Source organism: Bombina bombina, chromosome 8 (assembly GCF_027579735.1).
Source record: "Bombina bombina isolate aBomBom1 chromosome 8, aBomBom1.pri, whole genome shotgun sequence".
NCBI classification, from domain to species: domain Eukaryota; kingdom Metazoa; phylum Chordata; class Amphibia; order Anura; family Bombinatoridae; genus Bombina; species Bombina bombina.
In genome coordinates, this window is record NC_069506.1 from 90,288,607 (window position 1) to 90,309,711 (window position 21,105).

Consider the following 21,105-nt stretch of genomic DNA (forward strand, 5'->3'; position numbering starts at 1 on the left):
ACTTGTCCCATGGTGCATCTCATGTTTACTTCACCATATAAAAGTCCATTACACGTTGCCATCTTTGTCAGTTCTCTAATGCCTGCAGGCAGTATATATTATATCCATACATATATTCTACAACCCAGCAGGCATGTCAGTTCCCAGGTTCACCAAGGAGGAGAGCGCTGCACTGGTCCACGCCGTCAAGGACTTTTATCCCCAGCTGTTTGGGAACAAGAGGAGCTCGACAGATGCGCCTGTTAAGAAGGCCCTCTGGGAGTCTATCACCAATGCGGTTAGATTGGTGTGTGACGTCCAGAGGACCCAGGATCAGATCATGAGGAGATTCGGAGATATGAGGTTGCGTTTATCCAAAAAAGTCAACCTCATAAGGGACTGGGTACAAGCCCGTAAAAGAGGGGGCCAAAGAAAGGCCCCGCGGAAACTGTACCTACTCCCTTATGAGGTGACTTTATGCGAGCTCCTCAATCTCCGGGTCCCCAAAAGATTTCGATCCTCGCCATCCTCGGCCTCCTCTTCTTCCCTCCCAGCTGCGGGATCTGAAAGTCCTGACGCGGGGGACAGGGCAGATGCTTCTCCGTCCGGTGGCCTGGGAGGAGATAGAGAATCTGAACCAGGTAATTATCCAACTTCATATAATATCTTATTTATTTTTTTATAATCAAAAAATGTGTATATAGTCAGATACTAAACCTATACAGATCTCACAACATACACTACATATGATGTTTAGATATCTGATTTTAGATTAGTGACACATGAAATAGGAATGATGTTTCTTGCGCTCTACAGAATATGCGTCACAGAGCGGAAATGTAATTTCTCATCCACGTTAACATGGCTTTGCTGTAAGTTGCATTGCTTTATACATGTTGTTCAAATGACGGATGCGTAATTCCGCTTGGAATCATTGCGCAATGATCGCGAAAATGGAATTTCTCATCCACGTTAACATGGCTTTGCTGTAAGTGGCATTGCTTTATACATGTTGTTCAAATGACGGATGCGTAATTCCGCTTGGAATCATTGCGCAATGATCGCGAAAATGGAATTTCTCATCCACGTTAACATGGCTTTGCTGTAAGTGGCATTGCTTTACACATGTTGGTCAAAATTAAATGTGAATTCTTATATTAGTGAAGAATACAGTATTCTTATTTTCAATATTATAGCTAATAAAAAACGAAGAATACAAATAAATTATAACATATGGCCATCAATTGATGATTATGAAATAACAACCAGAAATTATTAAAGATACAGTAAACAACACAACTGATTGAAAATAAGAGTCCAGGATATATTTATCATTAATTTAATTGAGGAAACAATTAACTCATGGGACTACCAAAGGATTAATATTTTTAAATTGATTTGTTAATAATGTAAAGTTTTTAAACATGGCATGATTAGTATTAATGATATGCAATCCTCATTTAATATATTACAGATATGGATGTGGCTGCTGGATCCTCAAGCCAGGGCTTGTCACAGTATGGTATGTCTCTTTTTAATTGACATTTGTCTTAGAAACATGGACAGAACATTACATACTAAATCCACATTGTTCAATATTTATATGTAATGTCTCTTTAATAGATGAAAATTAAATAATTCTTCGGATATCCTTAAATAACATATTAGATTTGAATTGCATGCTCAATACCATTCATTACATCAACATATGGAGTAGATAATTCATTAACAACAACATTGTCGAATCAATTTAATTTTAGATTAAAGGGATACTGAGCTACAATTATTAATGTAGTCATTCAGATACAGTATGCAATATTAATAAACATAAAAATATAATACTATCATCATATGTGACAAATTCTATTGCTAAATGTATTTTAAAATCAAGAAAGTACGTTTATGTGCATCTAAATTTTGGTTGACCAACCTGGGTTTTTATTGATGATTGGTGGATACCTTCAACAAACAATATTTATTGAATCCAATATTGCTTATCTGCCTTTAAGATTAAAATCTAGCAACATTCTAATTATAATAGGAGTCAATGTTAAATCATTTTGAACAGTTTGAACATAGAAATCAATGATTTAAATTAATCATGTCAGTGTCCCTTTAAGACAAAATAGATTCATTCATCTTTACATTCTTTTGATTAAACAATATTGATATATAATTCACATATTCTCTGTTGGAGTTACTTTATAGATATCTGCATACTCTAACAGCACCATGATTACATATTTGTAATAATCAATTTTGTTTTGTATTGTGATAAATATGTGTTGTGTCCTAAACAAGATTACTGTACATTGCACAAATGGCTCGATGTGACACATGTGTTTGTTTAGATTTGTCAACAGATGCTCTTCAAAATGTGGTTTGTGTGTATTCTTTTAACCTCTTAAGGACATATGACGGAATTATTCCGTCATAAAACAATTGAGCAAACTGAAAGCTGTGTCCTTAAAGGGTTAAGAACATTGATCAATGGGTATATTTAGATATGCAATAGCATCGTATGAGATGATTTTGATGTCTAATATAGTCTGACATTAAACATATGTTCAATACAGAATATTTAACAGAATCCCCTTGATTCAATCAAGCATTTTCTGGTGTAATGACTTCTCTATTCTTCACATTTTAAAGTTGATTAATGGTAAAATTCGAGACAGATGTGATTTAGTGATATCCCAAATGTGTTTCATAATATATATCTATATCATTCATAGAGAGAGTTGGTGTGGTGAGCCCACAGGAATCCAGCAGTGACATAGAGCCGCCTTTGCGGTCTCCTGGTAAGTCCATTGACTCATTTATATGTAATTGAAGGTGTATTGCTAATCAATATTATGATCATGATTCTGATGAAGCATAACATTAGAAAAAAAAATAAGATTGTCTCTTCTGATTATATATTAATTTTCTTTTAATATTGAACGATTAATAATTTCAACTTTATTAGTCTCCACATTTGTTATTCAGAAGATGTATAACATATGTTTGTTTCCATGTTCTTTTTTTACAACAGTCATCAAGTGATACACACATGAGAAATCTTAAATGTTCTATGTACTATGCTTTTATGATTTTTACATTAATCCAAACAATACATCGAAAATATGAATAATTGAGAATAACAAATATAATGTAATTTGTATGCTCCATCAAAATGATGTAAATCATAACTTTGGGTGTGTATATCTTTAATGCAACATTGATGTGTGTCTTTGACCAACAGTAACATATGTTATAATATCTGTTGTTAACGTGTACACAACATGTTATGTTTTACAGAGATTGATTTAACATATGTGACGGAGGAGGAAGAGGCTGCCTTGGAGTCTAATGGTATGTGAAATATATCTATCATGTTTCCAGCATGTTTGTTTATTTGAAATAATTTAATTGAAGACATTCAAAGTCTACATCTTTTGCACTTTAAAAAGGAATATTATTTGTCTGTTCAAATACACTACTGCCCCCTTTCTATATCAGGCAGCATGAAATATTTTGAATAGAAAATATGTAAAATTCATGACATCATTATGTCACATGCATATTCCAGGCCAAAACACAATAATAATGTTATAATTGTACAGACAGTCATTGATATTCATCTGAGTGCCTATATACATACCATATCCTCATTTCAGAATTGTTTACAAATTAAAACACACTTCGAAGTATATTGAAAACATAATCAATTTGAAATGCGTTGATTTGATGTCAGGATGTATGAGATGTTAATATATTTTCTTTAAATTTTCAGATGGATCCACCACTTCTGGTCATCTGGTTTCCGCCCCTGCCCAGTCACAGACCCCTCCCCATGCACAGACCCCTGACCATGGCCAGACCCCTGCAAAGACCCAGACCCCTGCCCATGACCAGACTCCTGACCATGCCCAGACCACTGCCGGCCCTTCCCATAGTTCATATCCTGTCCCTCCCAAAAAACGCCCCTACACCCCCCTTCGCCGCTCTCCCCGTATTATGGCCCGTACAGCTGCCCAGACCCAAACTCCCCACTCCCCAGCTGTACGGCCTACCCTGGAGTGGCAGCTCACCCCTCCCCAAGCCATTAACATCCCTCCCCAAGCCACTCCCATCCCTCCCCAAGCCAATCCCATCCCTCCCCCTTGTCTCAACCTTCATTGTCCTGGGTGTCGGATTGTCCTTCCCAGGCACAGCTGTAAGTATCATTCAAAATACACGTTATAAGATACTTAAAGGTACAGTGAAGTTAAATTTTTTAAATTGTGATTCCAATCCAGCATGCAATGTTAATCAAATTTATAATTTACTACTCTTATGAATTATTCTTCATTCTCTTGATATTTTTTTTGAAACAAAGAAATTCCTATAATTAGTTTAAACAATAAAATAATTCTGGCCATCATTTCTTTATTGTTGGATGAATGTATCCATCAACCAGCAGGGACAAACAAAGTTGATAAACAAATATTGGCTTCCATAAAAAGCAACATTCTTGCATTCAAAATCTAGCTAGAGAATTAAAACATTTAATGAATATGTGTAAGTTTTAAAGATTTGTAATGTCATGCTCTATCTGAATCAGTCCATTAAATATTTAGGTTCAGTGTCCCTTTAATTGGATATCACTACATATACCAATCACCACTACTTGGATCCAACAATTTATGTACAAATGTTGATACATTATCTCTTGTCTAACCCAGTGGGAATGTAATTTCTTCAGGTTGCTATGTATACAGAAACTTATACAGAAACTTATCCAGACTATTTTTTTTTTTTATTTTTTTTTACATGTTTACACAGCTTGTCCTCAATGCCAAAATGTTTAAGGATAGGTGTGCCTACCACAGTATAATTTTAATTTTTAAATTGCTAATGTAAGTACAATGTAAATCCTTTAACAAGATTTGATACACTCAAGCTGTATAAGTGGATCATCTAAAACCAATTAAAGGGGACAACATGTTTGAGTTAAATGTCCCTTTAATGATTTCTGTCTGTCTGAATAACCTAATTCATGTGTAAAGAATAAATGTAAAATAATTGATTTAAAGAATTATTTGTCTTTATGATGACAATGTATGTTGTAAAATGTTTTCGTCTGTTGTGTAATTATCCTTAATATTTAATGTATTCTTTATTTTAGGCTGTGACTCAGCATGGCTCATGCTAGAAGGTATAGCAAGAGTAGAGCAGGCCGTGTTGAGGAACGCAGCTGTCCTGAGAGGGATGAACGACACCATGCAGGCCCAGCTCCGGGTTCAGGACTTGACTCTGCGTGCAATTATGAGATTAAGTTCAAGGCCTGAATCTGGAGCTGGACATGCACAGGACGATGAAGAGGATGACCAGTAAGTGGAGGATCTGGAGATGCTTCATGGTGGCAGATAAGAATCCTCCGTCCACATGTTGATTTTGTTTTTTTATTGTTGCCATTTGGCCTTTTTAAAAGTTTATTGTTGTGCCTGTTGCACTCTTTTACCTTGTCATATGTCTCCAATGGGGCTATGCTGGCCCTTGGCAACTCTCTTCATGGACTGTGATGCACTGTGTTACCTTGTCATATGTCTCCAATGGGGCTATGCTGGCCCTTGGCAACTCTCTTCATGGACTGTGATGCACTGTGTTACCTTGTCATATGTCTCCAATGGGGCTATGCTGGCCCTTGGCAACTCTCTTCATGGACTGTGATGCACTGTGTTACCTTGTCATATGTCTCCAATGGGGCTATGCTGGCCCTTGGCAACTCTCTTCATGGACTGTGATGCACTGTGTTACCTTGTCATATGTCTCCAATGGGGCTATGCTGGCCCTTGGCAACTCTCTTCATGGACTGTGATGCACTGTGTTACCTTGTCATATGTCTCCAATGGGGCTATGCTGGCCCTTGGCAACTCTCTTCATGGACTGTGATGCACTGTGTTACCTTGTCATATGTCTCCAATGGGGCTATGCTGGCCCTTGGCAACTCTCTTCATGGACTGTAATGCACTGTGTTACCTTGTCATATGTCACCAATGGGGCTATGCTGGCCCTTGTCAACTCTCTTCATGGACTGTGATGCACTGTGTTACCTTGTCATATGTCTCCAATGGGGCTATTCTGGCCCTTGGCAACTCTCTTCATGGACTGTGATGCACTGTGTTACCTTGTCATATGTCTCCAATAGGGCTATGCTGGCCCTTGGCAACTCTCTTCATGGACTGTGATGCACTGTGTTACCTTGTCATATGTCTCCAATGGGGCTATGCTGGCCCTTGGCAACTCTCTTCATGGACTGTGATGCACTGTGTTACTTTGTCATATGTCTCCAATGGGGCTATGCTGGCCCTTGGCAACTCTCTTCATGGACTGTGATGCACTGTGTTACCTTGTCATATGTCACCAATGGGGCTATGCTGGCCCTTGGCAACTCTCTTCATGGACTGTGATGCACTGTGTTACCTTGTCATATGGCTCATATATTCCTTATTTTTACAAGATTATTTATAAACGTTGTGTATGTTTTCTTACATACTAATAAAATACATTTTATTTCACGAATCTTTGTCCTGATTCTTCATGTTATTTTTTGAAAGCTCTAGTTTATGTTGTTGATCCTTAAAGGGACCTACCAAATATATTTGTAATAATAAAATCATATATGTAAGACAATAGTAAATGACTTTAAGATTAACATCTCCAATGTAATCTTATTATTTGTCTTTATATATTTTTCTCTTAGCTTTATCATTGCCTGATTATGATTAGCATAGTAATTGTTTTATATATGTATATATAGATTGTTATTTGTGTATATATGTATATTTCAATGTTCAGATCCATGTGTGTATTTAGAAACTCTGCATGAATTGATGCACCTTTACCAAATGATCTGAGTATTGATACAATGATATAATCCCTGTAAAGTGTTCATTTTATTGAAATAGTATTGTCTATGTGTATGCTCTTTTTAAAAACAAAATAATGTCCCTTTAAGTGATGGTGAGCACAATTGTTAATGAATGTATTTCCATTTCTAAAGCGTTTTTGTCCTTTTTACATGAACAAGGACATATAATCTTATTAATAAACAATCTTATTGTAATGTTGACAGCACATGTATTTCATTTTCAATTCTATATTATTGTAAAAGTGTAACCAAATAAATCTCTGTGTGTAATGCAAATAATTTAGATGATGAATATTTGTTAACAAAGATGTTAACAAAATACTTATCCTCCCATATATGGTTATAGGTAGGCTGACAATAATTAAACTTGAATAAATGACACGTTTAATCAATCCATGTATAACTATTGTTATTCCACAACAATCCAAACATATCTTAAAACATCAATGGCATATGTATTTCTCATGTGTATCTTTTAAATGTTAAAGATATACACCATAGCTATAGTTCAAGGGACAGTCAAGTCCGAAAAGATGAATCATGATTTGGTGACATTCCTAGATAGCAATCTAGACACATACTAGTTCCTAAAATATAAATACGTTTCTTAGTGATATGCCAAGATGTCACTGAGTCCTTGTATTGTCTGCGGTTTTTCTGCGATCTCGGATGCGCCATGTTGCTTAAGACGTCACCTGCCAGGCTGTCCAATGATTCCTTGTATTGACTGACGTTCTTACGTGATCAAGAATGTGCCTTTTATTGGATTGCGTTTTGACGCGATCAAGGATGCGCCTTTTTTTTTGGGCGTTCTTACGTGATCAATAATGTGCCTTTCATTGGATGGCGTTTTAACGCGATCAAGGATGCACCTTTTTTTTTGGGCATTCTTACGTGATCAATAATGTGCCTTTCATTGGATGGCGTTTTAACGCGATCAAGGATGCGCCTTTTTTTTGGCGTTCTTACGTGATCAAGAATGTGCCTTTCATTGGATGGCGTTCTTACGTGATCAAGGAAGCGCCATGTTAAGACGTCACATGCAAAGGTAAAAAAAGTCTGATTGGATTAAGTAGTTCCGCAATATTTGTGCACGTTAAAAACGTTTGTGACTGCAGCCAATTTTAAAAACCTTGAGAATATGTATTATTTGCATCATGTTACATTGTTGACCCGTAGCTGATAAAGACCAACACATTCTCTTTTGCTGGATGTCTGGTTGAATAAACGAACGAAAGCAAAATGTTTTCATGCATATGATATTTCGAGGCAAGTGCAAATCTCTATAGTCCATGTTTAATATGTTTGTCAACAATGTTCCTTTTTCTGAAAAATGACTGTTGTGTTTAATGTTAAAGATATCTAATTAATAAATATGCGCTATTGTGTTTGAATAAAGTAATCAATATGCATTTATATTTATCATATGCTAAATATATGATGCCGACTTCTTCTAAATGTAATTTCGTTGTATATTTTATTAAAGGTTCATTAGACACTCACATTATAAATCAAAAGCTTTGATTTTGTCTCTAGTTAGATAGTCCATTGTTTAACCAATACGTTTATTTTTTCTTCTGTTCTACGAAAATGTAAGTAATTTTCTGACTCCTCGCAAAGCCTCTGAGTTTCATGTGAGTACCATCTCCAGCTTTCTCCAGTTTGTGTAAAGGGTCTTTTCATATGTTAATGATGGGGTATTGTCTTGTTTTACGGTTGTAATGGGGGTTCATCTATATTTTCAATATAGCTAACCCTATTTTATTTTCAAGTGTTTGAAGCTTTGTAATATTGATATCAGTATATGTTAATCTTGTTGTTTGTAGTAGTGTCTATTACATACAGTTCTGTTAAAAATATAGTATACTGTCCCTTGAATGCAAATGTTGTTTTTTGTATCATGTATGAGATCCACATTGTTTAATCTTCAAATATATTATTGTTAGCATATTTTCACCCCCCCCTCTCCTAAAAGGACTTTAAACCATATTCATTGTTCAAACAAATGTCTTTACAATAAAATATTAACACAATAATGTCTCTTAAAGAAAATAGACTTTATTTAACACGTCAATATAAATGTGATTTCAATATTTATTTTTTCACAAAGTACATGTAGATATACCAACAAGCTTCAAATATGTGTTAGCATATGTAATGTTGTTAAAGGGACAGTTTCGAAAACAAATAATGTTTTGCATTATTCTAAAAGTCAATTATGTAATATCAATGATATCAAATGTTTCTCAACAATTGAACATTTGTCTGTGTTTATTTAAATTTGCTAGCTAAACCTATGAGGTTGGTGTGCTCATTTCTTCGATCTTGAAGAGTGCTTGTAATCATTATACAATTTGAGCACTAGAGGGCATTTGGATAGCATTTGTATATGTAAAACCTTGTGCTCATACAGCATATTATTGACCATGTATTGATCATTGATATCTAAAATGTTGTTATGTCTGAACAACAAATAAGTGGTCATTTTTCATAGTCAGAGATACAAGGGTAAGCACATAAGTCACACGTATTTCTCCATGTTTTGTTGTTTCCAACTTTATAATGCGTAATACAGTGTTTTCTTTGTAATCAATAATTTTCTGACTGTCCCTTTAAGCTGTGTTATTGGCATTCAAACAGTAATATGCCATCATGGATAATTGTAATGGTAATTTTGTTTGCGATTCGGGAAACAGTTTGGACATCACATCACAGAAACCAATCAATATCATGAACAAGGATAGGTATGTGATGATGTGGTTTTCACACACTTATAACCCACACTCTGCAAACAATCTCCCTCCATGGACCCGGTCCCATAGAAGTCGATTATATACAGAGTGTGGTCCACAAGTGTATGAAAACCACATCATCACATACCTATCCATTACACATTAAATTAAAAAAAACAGTAAAGATGAAAAAAAATACTTACTTCCTCTTCCTTCCCCTCTTCCCACGGGGCTGAGGCTCTGGGAGAGGCAACTGCCGACTCCGAAGAGTTCTCCTTGGAGCTGTTGTGGGAAGAGTGGAAGGAAGAGTACTGGGACGACCAAGGTGAGGAGAAGATGGATGAGGAGGAGAAGATGGATGAGGAGGAGAAGATGGCTGAGGAGGAGAAGATGGATGAGGAGGAGTAGATGGATGAGGAGGAGTAGATGGCCCGGCAGGAGGAGATGGGCCGGCAGGAGGAGATGTGCCGGCAGGAGGAGATGGCCCAGCAGCAAGAGGCCCAGCAACAAGAGGCCCAGCAACAAGAGGCGGACCAGGAGGTAGACCAGCATGCGCCTCCCGGAAAAAAGTGAACATTTCTTGGTGAAGCTGAAATATTCTGGTTTGTCCTTCTTCAATTCGATTCAGTATGGTGATGATTTGATTTTGTCCTTGAATAATTTGATTTTGGCCATCAAGTATTCTGTTGCGTCCTTCGATATTTTCTATCCGGGAGGTACGCATCTGGTCTATGTAGTCCAGTAGAACCCGCACCTCCGCTATTTCCTCTTGTTGTGCTTGTTGTTGTACCCGTGCACGGCGGGGTGCCCGTGCACGGCGGTGTGCGGGTTCTTGAGGTGCCTCGGGTTCCGCGGGATCCTCCTCTGCTTCCGGGGCCTCTTCATCTCCCGTGCGCTCTTCGTCACGGGGGGCCTCTTCCCTCCGAAGTGGAAATTCCTCCCCACCACTCTCATCCCGGGGAGATGCATGAGGCTGTGTTTCCTGTGCTGCCTCCTCCCCAGACTCTGTATATTAAAAAAACAAAAAAAAGAAAAATGTATATATTAGCATATTAGAAAATCAAGCTTTAAATGACTTAGCTTACGATACAATTACAAATGCAGAATCATTAATCCACTTAGAAATCTAACAAACAATCAATACGATTTCAGCTTTTTCATAAACCGTGTTTGTGATATCTGGTCAATATGAATGTTTTAGCGTTTGTTTTCAGTCTGTTTAAATGCACACCTAACCTATAGCCTAGATACTGATGTAACCGCAAAGTAATTGAATGCGTGTAAACAACGTTATAGCATTAATCGGATCCTTAACACATGAAACCCAATGTTTTATCTTTCATGATTTAGAAGCATACATTTTTTATCAACTTTCGAATGTACTTTTCTTATCTAATTCGCTTAATTCTCTGGATATTCTTTGCTGAAAAGCATATCTAAATATGCTTAGAAGATGCTGATTGTTAGCTGAATATAGCTGCCTCCTGTGATTGTTTCACTGTGTGCATGGCTATTTCTTCCTTAAAATATATCTCAAGAAGGATTCAAATTAGGTAATTTAAGTATATTTGAATGTTTTGTCAAATTGTATTCGCTACCTCAATCATGAAAGTAAATGTTTGCATATAGTGTCCATTGAAATACATTCGTATGTGAAATTATTGTTCAATGAGCTTACCGTCAGATGAGAGTGGCAGGTTCCCGGTATCAATTCCTCCGATACCGACTACTTCCACCTCGGAGATGCTGGGCCGCAACATTTCCTCCCATCGGCAGTACTCGATTTCAAGGGCAGGTCCGCCACCGGTTCCTGCGGCATGTCGTGCCTCCAGACCTAACTTTTTTTTGAGTTCCTGTTTACAGTCCCGGTAGCGATGTTTGATCGAATCCATATCTCGGTTCCGGCCACCCACTGCATTGACTGCATTCCTGATCTCATTCCAGAGCCTCCTCCTGTCAGTCGGGGTTGTCTTTTGGTGCTGCAGCCTCCTATGCCTGGCCATATAGGCCTCTACGAGGGCCTCCTTCTCCTCCATCGTAAACCTCGCCTCCCTAGTCGCCTTGGTCTTCCCCTGTGATGATGCCCTCTGTTTCCCGGACTGTGAAGCCCTACTCTGACCGCCACTGGGCCCAGCCACTTGGTCATCTTGAACCAAGTGGCTGGGTCCACCCACCGCTTCCACCCCCGCTTCCTGCCCCCCTTCCTGCCCTGTTCCTCTCCCCCTCCCTCTACTCCCCCCTCTACCTGTCCCCTGCCTGGCCTCCATCTCTTCCCTAAACTAAACCCCAAATAATCAAACAAAAAGTGAGTGTGATGAAATGAAAGGGGGTCAAAATAAAGAACTAAAAAGACAAAAAAGGTGTGAGAGGGATGTAAAAAAACAAAGAGGGTAAGGAGTATTTAAATAAACGAAAAGAAGAAGAAGACTAAAAGGAGGATATGTAAACTAAATGTAACTAGGGGATGGGTATGGGATGGGTATGGGGTATGGGATAAGAGTAAATGGGATGAAAGGGAATGGGACTACAAGGAATGGGGTATGGAGTGTAGTATGAGGGGGTAGGGGGTATGGAGTGTATGTAGTGTTATTGATAAGTGTATGTATGTATTGAATGTGTTTGCGTGTAAATGTGTTAAGTGTACAGAAAAATCACTCGCTCGCTAACTCACACTACTACTAATTCTCACTAACAAACACTCCCACTAACTCTCACTAACTACCAGTAACTTACGCTCCCACTAACAACTCTCACTAATAACTCCCACTAACTCACTCACGCTCCCACTAACAGACTCTCTCCCACTCCCACTAACTCCCACTAACTCACTCACTCTCTCACGCTAACACTAACTCACTCTCAAAAATTCTCAAACTCTCTAATCTTAAACCTCCAATCTCCAAAGACCCAACAGCAACACAGTCAAAGAAGCCCTGCTTGTGTGGTGCTTATATACCCTGTGTAAATGTTTAATGATGTCCCAATTTCCGTTGTAAATAGTGTTCAGGTGTGCTTTATTAGCAATTAATATTATTGCAATGTGTATTAAGTGTGTGAATTTGCGCATGCTCATTTAGAGTTGGTATTTGTGGAATGTGTAGAATGCGATGATGTCATAGTGGTCGTTTTCTCTTTCATTGTACAATAGTATTCTTTTTAAATGTGAATTTGCGATGGTGTGTTCTTCGTGAAGTGTTGTATATGTATGTTTGTCATAATATATAGTGATATTGAATGCGATTTTTTTTCTAGTGTATGTATATCTTTTTTAATCCTTGTTGTTATTTTGCGATTTTCCGCATCTTAAAGTATATGCGTATTCCCCGTATAAAATTTTATTACAAATTCCCCCGCTTGTGAATGTGTAATGCTTGTGTGCTTTGTTGATTAATTGTTGTTGTGACATTTGCGGCGTGTTATTGTTGTGCATGATGTGGTATGCGTCATATGACCGAGCTGTGCGTATTCTCGCGAGATCGAGTGTTAGGTGAAAAAATCAAATTTTTGCCTTTCCCATTGATCTCTATGGGAGACTGTCTAACGCGGGCAGGATTACGCGTGTGACATACACGCGTTAAGAGCATCGTTAGATGGTCTTATTTGAACTCTAAATACCGGAGTCAAACAATGCCGTGCGTTAGACATAAAACACGCGTGGCGTTAGCAACCCATCTACCGCCGAACTCTAAATCTAGCCGTAAGTCACTGCAGTTTAAAGTACAGTTAAAAGATTTAAAGAAGCAGTGAGGAGAACCCATATAAAGTGATTTCAAACAGAGAGAGAGAGATTTTTCTGCTGAGCTAAACTTGAAAACTGGTTCCTGCTGGGCGTGAAAAAGACCATTTTACTTTGGCAAAGCTGATCTACCACTTTCTCATTGACTGCAAATTATACTTTTTTTATGGTATTCTGAGGTGAGACAATTCCTATTAAGGAATATTGGATATCAACTGCTCTTTACCCTGGTAACATATTCAAGGTTATTGGCAAGACTATTAGTTAAATTCTAAGTCACTGCAGTTTAAAATACAGTTAAAAGATTTAAAGAAGCAGTGTGTTTTTCACTGCTGGGCGTGAAAAACACCATTTTACTTTGGCAAAGCTGATCTACCACTTTCTCATTGACTGCAAATTATACTTTTTTTTATGGTATTCTGAGGTGAGACAATTCCTATTAAGGAATATTGGATATCAACTGCTCTTTACCCTGGTAACGTATTCAAGGTTATTGGCAAGACTATTAGTTAAATTCTAAGTCACTGCAGTTTAAAGTACAGTTAAAAGATTTAAAGAAGCAGTGTGTTTTTCAAGTTAATATTTTATAATATTTTATATTTTATAATATTGTTTAAATTTGTTTCTGGTAGACTAAGTGATTTATCTATGAAAGTTCTGGTGTTTTAAGTCAATATTGTATTAGGATAAATTGCAGTTAGATAGCAGAATATATATATATATTATCCTATTGTTTATGAACACTGTTTAAAACCAACCTTATTTATAAATAGCCTTTAACATACAAGCAATACAATTTTAAAGATACAATTTCCTGGGTTTTGTAAGAAGGATAGCATATCTTAAGAGTTGGTTTTAATGCATATAAATTTTGTGTCATATTCTAACATTGCAAATATATTTCAAAAATGTTCATGGATATTAACTAAATAAAAGAATTCAGATATTTATATTAATTGTATGGTCTAGTAGGTGCATGTTGATTAAGGGTTTCTATTTTTAAGGAAAATTATTATTTGTATTGTGTTATAACCCTGCCATAAGCTGATATATTATTTGGATAGCCCTACTAAGATTTTCATAAAAATACTGACATAATAATTGGAGGCACTGCTGAGATTTAATAATATTCATCATATTTGATATAATATATTTGTAGTAAATAGAAATTATTATAAAAGAGAGAAAAATTTTCATATTTCGATATTAATATTTTGAAGATATAATTTTTGAAAGGTTGAAATATTGATTTTCATATTTCGAGATTCATATTAATATCTTGAAGTATTATTAAAGATTAATTTTTGAAAAATTAATAAAAATATTAATTTTTCATATTTAAAAATTAATCAAAAATATTTATTTTTCATATTTTCAAAGTTAATCAAAAATATTAATTTTTCATATTTTGAAATATTAATTTTTCATATTTCAAAATTAATATTTTTTTTGAAATATACATTTATTTTCTCTCTTTTTTGGCAAAAATTGTATTAGCGTTTTAATTCAACTAAATACTAAACCAATACAATAATGTCTGTAGCCAGGAGTGACTCATTTAATTCTATACATAGCGATGAAATTGGTCCCATTACAATACCCATTACTAAAGGTCAGGTCCTTAAGAAAGATATCTTAATTTACATTAAAGGGAAGTTAAATATTGCTGGTAAATTAAATGATTTTGTGGATATGCTTGAAACTAGAGCTAAAAATATTACCGTTAATAATAATATGTGGAATGAAGAGAATGAATTCTTCCAGGAATTATTAATGATTAATCAATGCAAAACTCCCAAAAAGCGAGAGGAACTAATACTAAAATCTTGGCCCCTTTTAATATGCATCATTGACGAAATGTCGTTTTGTGTCACAGACAAACGATTGCAAATACAGGAGCTAGAAAATAGTATTCGTTCCTCACGCAGACGCAAAGAAGATTTAAAAATAGCCAAAAATAAAATGGATGAATTTGCCCAAAACCTAGCCGCCTTAGATAAGCATAACATCGACTTACTCGCACAGATACAAGATTTAAATAAACAGCTTGCGCAAAGCCAGAGAGAATTAAGCGATTTAAAAAGGTCATATCGCCATAATGAAAACCCTTATATTAACAGTGAGAATAATACAGATAATGCTAACTCCTTTAGCGAACGCGTCAGGGACGAGGTACAAAAATATATAGAACAATATAGACAAATGACCCCTAATGGGTCAGAAATAGATTTCCCAAGTAGGCAGTCACCTCATGATATAACTCCAGAGGACTGCTGTAGCGCAGCTGGCGCGGGGGAGGGAAACTCTAACAGAGAAGCCCAAAGTAAGTCTGATAAAGTCTATGATTCCCATAAAATAATCACCTTCGTACAACGCGCAGTACCTATATTCTCCAATAAGGGAACAACATCTGTGATTGATCATTTAGAGGCTTTTGAAAATGCGTTAGCTATAATGAATGTTACAAGTGAGAAATTGAAAATTTAATTTCTGCCCTGGGTATTTGACAGTAAGCATCACAAATTCTTTGCTTCACTAAAGGATATGAATATTCATTCCTGGAATGGGGTAAAACGACAATGCAGAAAAGAATTCGGGCAATATCGCACTAAAACTGCCTCGAAAATAGCGGTATATGGTTTAAAGTGTCGTGCGAATCAGAGTCCAATCGAATTCCTTTCTGTATTGAAAAATGCGTACAGTATGGCTGAAGATAATCCCAAATTTGATGGCTCAGAATTTGTAAATTTATTTTTTGAAGCACTGCCTACACCCATCAAAATCAACTTAGCTAGGGATTTTGATGAGGACTGCTCATTGGAATGGCTGATCAAAGAGAGTACAAAGTTATACTCTATTCAGCAGTCCAGTGAGCAGGGGGTTAAAAAGGAGTCAAAACCCAAAATTGTAGCAGAGACTAGGGTGTCACCTAGCCCCCTCAATTTGGAATCTAAACAGAGAACCTATGCGGAGGTGGCCAGTCAAAATAGGCCATCTCCACAGAGGTTTAACTCTGCCCCTTCCCCTACTCAGGTTGAGACGCAGGGAGACTATAACCAAAGTGGGGGACATAATCAGGTGAATAATTACTCACAAAGAGAATACTCACCAAATAACTCATTCCTGGAATGGGGTAAAACGACAATGCAGAAAAGAATTCGGGCAATATCGCACTAAAACTGCCTCGAAAATAGCGGTATATGGTTTAAAGTGTTGTGCAAATCAGAGTCCAATCGAATTCCTTTCTGTATTGAAAAATGCGTACAGTATGGCTGAAGATAATCCCAAATTTGATGGCTCAGAATTTGTAAATTTATTTTTTGAAGCACTGCCTACACCCATCAAAATCAACTTAGCTAGGGATTTTGATGAGGACTGCTCATTGGAATGGCTGATCAAAGAGAGTACAAAGTTATACTCTATTCAGCAGTCCAGTGAGCAGGGGGTTAAAAAGGAGTCAAAACCCAAAATTGTAGCAGAGACTAGGGTGTCACCTAGCCCCCTCAATTTGGAATCTAAACAGAGAACCTATGCGGAGGTGGCCAGTCAAAATAGGCCATCTCCACAGAGGTTTAACTCTGCCCCTTCCCCTACTCAGGTTGAGACGCAGGGAGACTATAACCAAAGTGGGGGACATAATCAGGTGAATAATTACTCACAAAGAGAATACTCACCAAATAATTGGTATCCGCGCAAGGGTAGATACAATAGACGGCGAAGATATTCTCAGGGTAACCAGACACCCCAGGTATATAATGCTCCCCAAGGTACTAATACTGAGCAAGCTGAACCCCAGGGGCAACCACGCCAGAATAGAAATAGTGGCCCTGATTCTGAGGGAACCCAATGGTCCAGGAATCATTATTATGGGGCACCAAGAGATAGGCCCAGGGGTAGAGGTAACTTGTACAATCAGGTATACCCAGTTAAATCGGTTGAGCGAACAATTCGCTAATATGAGTCAACATTCTACGGCTCAGCAACTGAACAATACTTTTTTAGGGGTACAGCCAGTGGTCAGCAGTGGACCACAGGCACAGTCATAAATACTGCAGTATCACCTGAAGGGGAGAGATATACAAAATGTAATAATAAATATCAATGATACTAATCATGTTCTCTCCCCACAGACCGGAAACGGACAATTTAGCAGTGATGACAGGCAACCTCATCCGGGAAAAATTAACAAACCTCTTCCTTTGCAGCACTCTCTTAACCTTGTTTCCACAGATGCAGTACAAAAGAATCCAGCCGACCCTGTCATAGAGGAAACAGGTAGGTATGAAGCTTCTTCTGCATCGGAAAGCATGGCAAAATTAGGTAACACGTGGCGAAGCCCAAAAATGTATGATAACGCCAACTTTATGTGTGAAATGGTAGAAAATGCAGGAAGATATTATGTATTAGTTGAGCTGCAAGATTCAGTCTCCAACCCTATCAGGGGATTAATTGACACTGGGTCACAGGCAACTATCTTATCCCACAGGTACTACACACAGCTAAATGAGCTAACACCCCACAAACCTAAAATAAGAGAATTTTACGGTTCTCTAATAGGTGTTGGGGGTGACTCCCTAAAAGTCTACGGTACTGCCTGGTTAAAATTTAAATTGGGGAACAGGGTCATAAGACACCCTGTCATTATAGTGGATCTGCCAATTGATCGTTTAATTATTGGTAGTGATCTCCTGAAGCGATTAAGCACCATAATTGATTGCATAAATAATGTAATTTGGTCACAAGTTAAACGGCCTATCAATTATGAAAAATCTGGTATATCTCGCACCCGACATAGCTGTCACGTGGTGGAAGAGAAACCAGATGCTGTGGAGATTCATTTCAGGAATAACTCTGTACCTGAAATCACTATTCTACAAATAGATGATCAAACTCCTTTTAGTGGCTCTGATGGTAATACTTTTAAAATTTCGCCCGGAAAGATAGCGAATATCTCCCTAGATGGCGACGTATTAGCCATATCACTCCACAAGGGGGATCATAAAATCCCTAAGGGGGGAGGCCACGCTCAATACCTCACAGGGATTGAGAGAGTTAAAGAGGATCTATTTATCCTTATACAAGTACATGACCTTGGTAAAACCAAGTATGCTAAAATAAACTTAAAACAGGAAGCTAGCTATATAAGCGAAGGTTTATTAGCGCAAATAGCTGAACCTAAAGTGATTAAATATCTTTCTCCCCAAGACCACTGTGTCAACGGCCTGGATGACAGGTCTGAAAGCTATAACATCAGAGCTAAGTGCTTATTATCTATCTATCTCTATTGGTAATTAGTCAGTGAAGCACCTGTTTTTAGTTTTAAATACTCCCCATAATCAAATATACATTGGCAATGATATCTTACATAGATATGCCATAAAAATAGATTTGATTAACTCTTGCCTCTGGAGCAGGTTAAAGGGGGACCCTGAAGTATTTCAGGATGAAAATGCAGCCCGGAAGTCAAACCAGCAATTACCATATGCTGTGAATATGCAGGTATCTAGCTATATTATAATTCCTGCTGGGGCTGATAAATTTCTTTTACCCTTACAGGTAAAGAGAGGTCAGAAATTAAAAACTTCTGAAACACTGGTTTGCCTCTCCCATAGAATACAAAATCTAGGTGTCACAGTGACCTACACTCCTATGGTGAATATTGGAACTGTTCCAATACATATGGTTGTGCATAACATGACCTCACAGGATATAAAATTATCCAAGGGAACTACCATAGGATATGCACTGGAATCAAGTTATTACACTTTTGGATTCCAGAATAATGTAATTGGGCTAATACCTGAAGGATACTTAACTGAAGAACAATTAATATGACAATCCTTTGCATCTATGCCAGAGGGTCTATTTAATGTTCAGTCTATTTATCCCTTCAGCTCAGAGGAAGGCATCTGTAAAATTGAAGAAGCCTCTCTAGTGTTTGATCAGTCAATCAAACAGCAAGATTACCCCAATACCCAGAGTCATGGGAGCAATGTAAATTATAATCAAGGGGATCTCACCTCTAGATTGGAAGAAGCCTATGAAATAGGACAGCCTGAAATCTTTCCAGGATTTCAGCAAATAGTCGAAGAGCAAATATCCTTAGCTAATTGCTGTTCCAGCGATGATGAACGCCAAAAGCTGCGAGTACTCCTGATGGAGTACAAGGATATTTTTGCTAAGGATTCTTATGACTGTGGTACTACAGACTTGCACATTGCAAGAATACAAACAGATCCCGATGCACCACCTGTCTTTGTTAAACAATACAGACTTCCCTTAGCCTCATATGATTCTCTTGCAGAGATCATAAGGAATTTGGAAGAAAGAGGTATTATACGACAGGTGCACAGCTCTTATAATAATCCTATTCTAGGTGTCCTTAAACCCAATGGACAATGGTGTTTATGTGCTGACTTAAGACAGCTAAACAAATGAGTGTACATGTCTGGTTGGCCTGTACCATACATTGACCAGTGCCTTGCACAAATGCAGGGATCCAAAATATTCACTACCATTGATTGTGCACAGGGATATTGGACCATAAAGGTACATGAGGAGGACCAGTATAAGCTGGCATTCTCCTTCCAAAAGGTTCAATATGCATTTCAAAGACTTCCTTTTGGACACATAAATTCTGGACATGAATTTGCTGTATTCATGCATAAAGCTATGCCTGATGCACTGGAAAGGGGGACCTTATCTTATGTTGATGATGTTTTAATCAAAAGCACAGACTTTGAAAAACACTTCGCAGAGCTTAAACACGTCCTCAGCCAACTTAAAAGGGCAGGTGTCAAATTATCCCTACAAAAAGCTCAATGGTGCCGCACTCGTGTAAACTTCTTGGGACATGAAGTTACCTCTGAAGGATTAAATCCCCAGAAGAAAAAGGTGGAAGCTATAGTGAATTCTAAAAACCCAACTAACTTAAAGGAATTGAGATCATTCCTGGGTATGACAAATTATTCTCGCAAATTCATTGATAATTATGCGGAATTAGCTAAACCACTACTACTTCTTCTAAAGAAAGATGTGAAATGGCACTGGAGTGAGTCTCAAGAGACAGCCATCAGAGAGCTGAAGAGAAAACTCACTCAAGCACCTTGCTTAGCATACCCTGAAGGTGGTAAACCTTTCTTCTTAGAGACAGGTTACACAGATATAAGCATGAGTGCCGTTTTATACCAAAAGCATGATAATTTGAACAAAGCCATTGCTTATGCGAGCAAAATTCAATCCCCAGTAGAAATAAAATTTAGCGATTGCGAAAAAGCCCTCTTATCTACTGTATGGGCTCTACAAAATTTCCGCAGCTATATACAGGGCGAGAAAATTATTGTAGAAACAGCCCACCAGCCTTTGCTATATTTGCAAAGTGAGAGAATAAGAGATGGGAATTTGTCAAATAGCCGCATAACAGCGTGGACTCTTTCCTTACAAGGCTGGCCCTTAGAAATTCGCTACAAGCAGAATAAAAAGAATCCAGTCACACAAGGGCTTGCTGAGCTCCACGACTGTACTGCTAGAGATCCTGGGGAAGAATTATCAGAAGATGATTTTCTGGAGGAACAATTGCTTTCCCCTTATAAAATGTACAATGAGGACCATTGTCAAACATTACCTTGGGTGTATGTTGATGGTTGTTCTTGCCATGCCACTATTGATAATGAGCGCAGATTAGTCGCTAGCATTGGTATAACTGGGGAAAATGGATTCCCAAATATATCTATAGGTTTCAACATTGGACCAAGATCCAGTCA